This window comes from Heptranchias perlo, chromosome 8, assembly GCF_035084215.1.
Source record: "Heptranchias perlo isolate sHepPer1 chromosome 8, sHepPer1.hap1, whole genome shotgun sequence".
NCBI lineage: Eukaryota > Metazoa > Chordata > Chondrichthyes > Hexanchiformes > Hexanchidae > Heptranchias > Heptranchias perlo.
The window spans coordinates 26,228,536-26,235,089 of record NC_090332.1 but is presented as its reverse complement, the minus strand read 5'-3'; the positions used below and the strand labels follow the sequence as shown (position 1 = coordinate 26,235,089).

The 6,554-nt window shown below is 43.4% G+C and overlaps 1 long non-coding RNA gene across 1 annotated transcript; it reads right to left on the bottom strand.

The window, feature by feature from the left end:
- Positions 1 to 327: 327 nt before the first annotated feature.
- LOC137324172 (uncharacterized) lies at positions 328 to 2,909 on the bottom strand. The gene is made up of 2 exons (XR_010963534.1): positions 2,709 to 2,909; positions 328 to 827 (listed from the first exon to the last, which is right to left on the bottom strand). It is a non-coding gene; the product is annotated as an uncharacterized lncRNA (long non-coding RNA).
- Positions 2,910 to 6,554: the final 3,645 nt, after the last annotated feature.

The following is a 6,554-nucleotide window of genomic DNA, read 5'->3' as shown; positions in this document are numbered from 1 at the left end:
AGTGTCATGAGTTTAGATTCCTGTACAAGCTTATTTTGATACAATGGGTCAGATTTTTCTGCGAGCGGTGAACAAACGACACTTGCCCATAGACTTTCTTCGGGGTTTTGCACGGCAAATTGCTGTCAGCCAAACAGCACAGCGCCCTCTACAGGGCATCTGTGACCTGTGTGAACAGGGCTAGCACCTGTGTATCTCCTTAACCTATCAGATTGAAGAATTGTTAATGGCAGCACAGAGTCTGCACCAGGAAGTGTAAGTTAGAATAGTGAATTCAATGTCAAATCAGGTACAGAAAGCAAAATAAAGAGGGAATGAAAGATTGGATTAAGAGAGATAAAAAAGAAAAAAGTATTTAATTTTTTTTGAAGTCTCCAACAAAGCTGAATGAATGACACTTCACATGTGTAAAAGTTAATTTGCAATGCGAGAGAGGTTTTTTGGCAGTATTTAAGACTTAGCATGCCATTAAAAGGGTACTTAGACTGGAATGGACAAGCCCTAACTTTTTGTGGTGAGTTTAGTCTGTATTTACGACATCAGTACAGGAACTTAACGCCAGGGAGCCAGACGGTGAGATGCTGTTTTCATGCAACTTATGCGGGGCAGCGCATTTCGGACAGCAACTTCTGGATTGTCACGTTTAACTGCACACGTACTGCCCAGTTCGCGCATAAATAACGCTGAGCGCTGTTAGCCTCACTGTTATTTTCACAGCAAAATCCAGCCCAATGTTGCAAAACCCAGGAAGTCCAGCAAATTCTTTTCTAGGTTGTTTGAAAATCTCATAGGAATCAGTTTGAAAAGAACGGATCAGTCTGAACCTCCTGAAACAGAGAAAATTCACTTTGAATTTCCAAGAAACAACATAGATAAATTAGTCAACCCTAACCGCCTCGCTCCACGGATGCTACCGACATTTTCTGTTTTTACTTCAGAGTTCTAGCAGCTGCAGTATTTTATTTTTTGTAGGTTAATTAGGCTTCCACAATGGTAGGACATTTAAAGAAATTGTGTATTATTAAAAAATTATTTACAAAGAGTTAGCTAAGCGTTACAATCTTTTAATTTTATCCACACCAGGAGTTAGGTGGAAGGAAGTCTCCTTTAAATATATAACTATTATTTGACTATTACTTATATGCTAGCTATCTTTTGTAAAATAAATTCTCTTGCTTTTTCAAACTTATAATGAGGAATGATGTAACATTTTACTGTTTTCCAAGACTGGGTTGATCTAATGGAGGCACAGGATAAGTCTAGTAGCTAAAAGCAATTACAAGAAAGGATTTACTGTTTGTTTCCTGGGCATGTCACCAAAAACATACCTAGATCTCCAGGCAAGGATAGACACTCAAAAGGTCTGGGGAGCTGGGACTCATGTAAGAGAGTGATCTGGTGTACAGGTACAGTAGCATAGTAGTTATGTTACTGGACTAATAATCTAGAGTCACAAGTTCAAATCCCACCACAGCAGCTGGGGAATTTCAATTCAATTAATTAAATAAAAATCTGGAATTAAAATACTAGTATCAGTAATGGTGGCCATAAAACTACCAAATTGTCATAAAAACCCATCTGGTTCACCTTTAGGGAAGGAAACCTGCCGTCCTTACCCGGTCTGGCCTATATGTGACTCCAGACCCCCAGCAATGAGGTTGATTCTTAATTGCCCTCTGAAATGGCCTCGCAAGCCACCCAGTTGTAAAATCTCACTAAAAAAAGTCACAGCACTGTGGGAGAACATTCACCACACGGACTGCAACGGTTCAAGTAGGCGGCTCACCACCACCTTCTCAAGGGCAATTAGGGATGGGCAATAAATGCTGGCCTTGACAGTGACGCCCACATCCCATGAACAAATAAAAAAAAACAAGAGCTGAAATAATCTAGGGTAAGGAGGTTAGAATCATAACAGCTGCTCTCCCAAGATTCTCAACTGCTGTTCCGTCTGGCAAATCCTTCTATCTATTGAACCTAAGTGATACATGTTCATGTCTTCATACCCCAGTGGGCAGCACTCTGATAGATCAGTATTCATGTATGTCCTCCTGTCATTTAGTCCATCCTTCCTACTATTTTTGTAGAAGACTGCACAGAACAAGAAGGAAAGAAACCACATGTGAAGGGAAGGGAACCCATCCCAGTCTTTAGGCAGATCTAGATCACAGTCTTGAGGAAGCAGGCAATAGTGACATTGCAAGCCTAGCCCCAGCTCAGGATTAATCCACAGACTAATGTGGAGGAGCCCTTAACCATGATTAGCCTGGATACTGATTATTTCCAGAAACTACCACACCATGCAAGTTTTGCACAACACTGGCTTCCACTGTCCTGTCAGCTGAGCTGAGCTGAGCTGAGCTGAGCTGAGCTGAGCCTAAACTAAATGCCAGTACCTTCTAACCAACTTCCAGACTGAATATCAAAACCCCTCGCCTACTTCCCACAGTCTCAAGTACTCTGTTACACTGGCACCATCTATTTAAACCCACCCTGCAGCACAATCAGTTAATTCAAAACAGCCAATAAAATAATACTGAGCCACCACTCCTTTCACATCTAATTAGCAACTAGCTCGTTAGTCACATCAGCATAGTCACTACTTACAAAAACAACCACTCAAAAATAACCCAACCACCGGTTAGACAGCTGCCAGTACTTTAATAACTAACTAGTCAATAAATATAATTTAATGCTCATCCACTCACTCTAGTTCAAACCAAACTTTCTGTTCACTCTGATGTTCTCTTACTTTGCCGGCATCTTACAGCAATGATCTCTACTTTGGGAAATGCACCAGTGCAGTAATATTGGTAGCTATGTCATGCTGCTGTTCATTGAATCATACAGCACAGAAGGAGGCCATTTGTCTCATCGTGCCTGTGCCGGCTCTCTGAAAGAGCTACCAATTAGTCCCACTCCCTTGCTCTTTCCCCATAGCCCTGCATTTTTTTCCTTTTTAAGTAGAGATCCAATTTCCTTTTGAACATTACTACTAAATCTGCTTCCACCACCCTTTCAGGCAAGGATAGACACTCAAAGGTATGGGGAGCTTTGTTGCTATTCAACGGGAGAGGAGATGAAAGTGCTAGCCATGCTGACTTGTTTTAAAATATATATGAGCAATGCATTGGCTGATTCTGCAGATGCCCCTGTTCTAGTCTGGAGCGAGGTGGAAGCAAGAAATCTGAGGCAGGAGGTGACCTTGTCTGCCACTGAAAGTGCTGTCCCTACGGCACAGGTTGGCTGCAGGTGTCCTTGCAGCAGACGGCACAGAACTGGAACTGACTGTACTCACCCAAAGTCTATGACACACTGTTAAACTGGAAAGAAAGAAAGCTTAAAAACCTGATCCTTTAAGAGTTTTATCACTCATAGAACTTCCCTCACGTTCCCTCGAGATGGGTGAAGGGAGAACCAGTGTGACCCCATCCTAAGCAGATGGAATATCACACTAGGCTTCATTTAATTGCTCGAGAAGTCATGAGGCACTATCTCCTTACCATCACGTACAATTTGGGACACGTTAGGGTCTATTTTTGGCTCCACTACTCCCCATCAATGTGCATAACAGGAGTGTAAAAGCCCAGAAGTATGGGCAGAGATCAATTACAGCAGGGGAGCTGGCATAACTCCAGAGGAAAATCTGTCCATAATGCACATTTCTGGTACACATTTGAACTGGCCAAATGTGACATCATTTCGACATCCACGCTATTTCCTGTTGTGAACAATATAAGTATACTTCATAATTTCGTTCATATACATCGGATGTCAAGGGTTGCCAGACTAATCCATTAAATGGAAAGAAATTTAAAGGGACAGCCAACAAGTTACATGTATACTTGTTGATTGTTTCAAGTCTTTCTCCACAAGTTTTTTTTTACTGTTTTCTTTGACCAGTTCAGCAGTTGGTTTCAACACTGAATATTTGTGTCGCAGTGTTTACCACAAACGTTTTTTGTTTGTTGCCTACTAATCGAGACAATCACCAGGACTTTTCTGAGGGGGTTTCTCCAGATCGATCGCCGTAACTTCAGCAGAAGATCGTCATAAATTCCCGGATAGACGCGTAAAGTGGCATTCCACTGATCTTCCACCCAACTTACGTTGGCGAATTGGGAAAACTGCCGAGGAAATTCCCAGCGAATTAGTCTCTTTATGGGATTCCATCTCTACTTATACTATGTGGATGAAGAAGAGGAGGAATGCATGGATGCCAAGCATGTAAGATTGCACTAGAAGAGGACTGAACACACCATCATATACACTGGAAGAGGCAGACTTGGCTAGACTTATCCGAGGAACAGTATGCTAAATTTTCGACTTGGGCGTAAGCATGACCTGAAGTAGGGCTGTGTACAACTTCCACCTCCACACGTCATGTGGGGAGCATAAACACCGGCATAGACCAGTTGGGCTGAATGGTCTGTTTCTGTGCTGTGCATTCTATGTAATTCTATGTAACCCACAGTGTGCTGACACTGCATGAATTTCTGAAGTCAGGTTAATTTTCATATTGTGGGTGAGCCCCATGTGTGAAAAACTGTGATTGCGAGCTTGCCGTTTGGTAGTTGTGAAATGTGATGTGTTGCAGAATTTAAAGTCCTGCAGTGACTTAAATGGGCAGGTATCATGATTTTTGAAATTTGGGAAGCAGCAAGATTTGGGGAAAAGTGATCTGCAAGATTGTTCTTGGAAAGGTTTCATCAGGTGACATAAGTGGACTATTTGGTGACCGCATATTTGAGCAAGGTAAAGCGAAGATGGAGACAGGACTGTTATTGTATTAGGCACATTCCTAGATAAGAAATATCTTGCTGTAGATTTTGATACGGGGGTACTGGCAGGTGTCTGCAGAACTCCTATGGTCCTATTGAGCATTATCCCACCATGCACACTGATCCACATGATAGCTAACCTGATTGCAGCAATGAGATTGCGAGTCCCAATCAACAAAACTCTCCATCTGACCCCCAATCCGATCTAAGCCAGACTGAAGGCATGTTGCACAATGTAGCCCAAGGCCTCTTTGGCAGCAATCTGAGCATTCATAAGAGATTGCATGGCTGACCTTAGAGCTTCTGTCATATGGATAGTCCTACAAATGTCCCTGGAGTTGCCATGCACTCTATTGTGGACTGCAGCGTTGTGATTTTGGCCATTAATACAGTGCAGATGTGGGTAGTAGGCTGCTCCACACTACTCTTTTTTTTATTTGTTCATGGGATGTGGGCGTCACTGGCAAGGCCGGCATTTATTGCCCATCCCTAATTGCCCTTGAGAAGGTGGTGGTGAGCCGCCTTCTTGAACCGCTGCAGTCCGTGTGGTGAAGGTTCTCCCACAGTGCTGTTAGGTAGGGAGTTCCAGGATTTTGACCCAGCGACGATGAAGGAACGGTGATGTATTTCCGAGTCAGGATGGTGTGTGACTTGGAGGGGAACGTGCAGGTGGTGTTGTTCCCATGTGCCTGCTGCCCTTGTCCTTCTAGGTGGTAGAGGTCGCGGGTTTGGGAGGTGCTGTCTTCATCTGTTGAAAGTTGCTTGGCATTGTCCAGTGACTGCAGCAATGTTTTATGCACAGACAAACGGATCCCCTCGGGTCTGGATCCATAATCCCATCCATTGACGATGGGCTTGCTTAAGTTGGCACTCCAGACAGCAGGTTCCTGCTCCTCCTGTGCCATTACCTCCTGCTCCTGCTCACTAGTGCTCTGTGTATCACCCGCTTTACTCTCATCTACATCAAAATCATAATCTTCCAGGGTGGATGCACCAGATCTGGTGCTTGGGATGATTAAAGTGAGCGACACTGCATGATGTGTGTTGCTGACTTGTTTGTTGTCACTGGGTCTTTAACCTGCTTTCTCCAACACACCCAAAGAAAGTTGAACATATGTTACAATGCTGTCCTTATGAGAACTCCTTAGATACAGTTTTCAGCAGAATGTGACACTCTCTAGGGCTTCAGTTATGTCTTGGGGCCAGGAACTAAGTGAATGAATAAGATGAGAAGAACGAGCAAGAGAAGACTATTGTGAACTGTGCATTGGGGCCAGGCTTCCAGCTCCCCTATTCCGTGCTTCTTTAATGCTAGAATATTAAGGGCTGCTTCCCCAACAGGATAAGAGGATGTAGGTTGGAGAGGCCCTCCTCCCATCTAGGTTCTATCCCTCTTGTTATGTGCTGTCTTCTGCAAACATAGAGGAAGAGATGAAAAATTCAAATTGTTAGGCAGACATATTAGAATACCCACGTGTCACATGCAGCTAATATTGGATGTGTTCACATGTAAATGCATCATGCAGCTACAGTAGATGGTAGTAATTGTTTGACGCAAATACTTTCACGGGATGCTTGACTAGAAGCAGGCTTTGTGAAACTATTCTCTTCCTTCCTCTTCCCAGCATGCCAACAAAAACAGGCTGCCCCTTTAAAATGCTTCTTAAGGTTCCACAGCAGTACATGATTTCCCACCACAGACAAGCAAGCTCCCAACAAGAAGCATTCTTCAGGCAGGGAGCTTGCCCACAGAATGTTAATTGGCTGACTCTG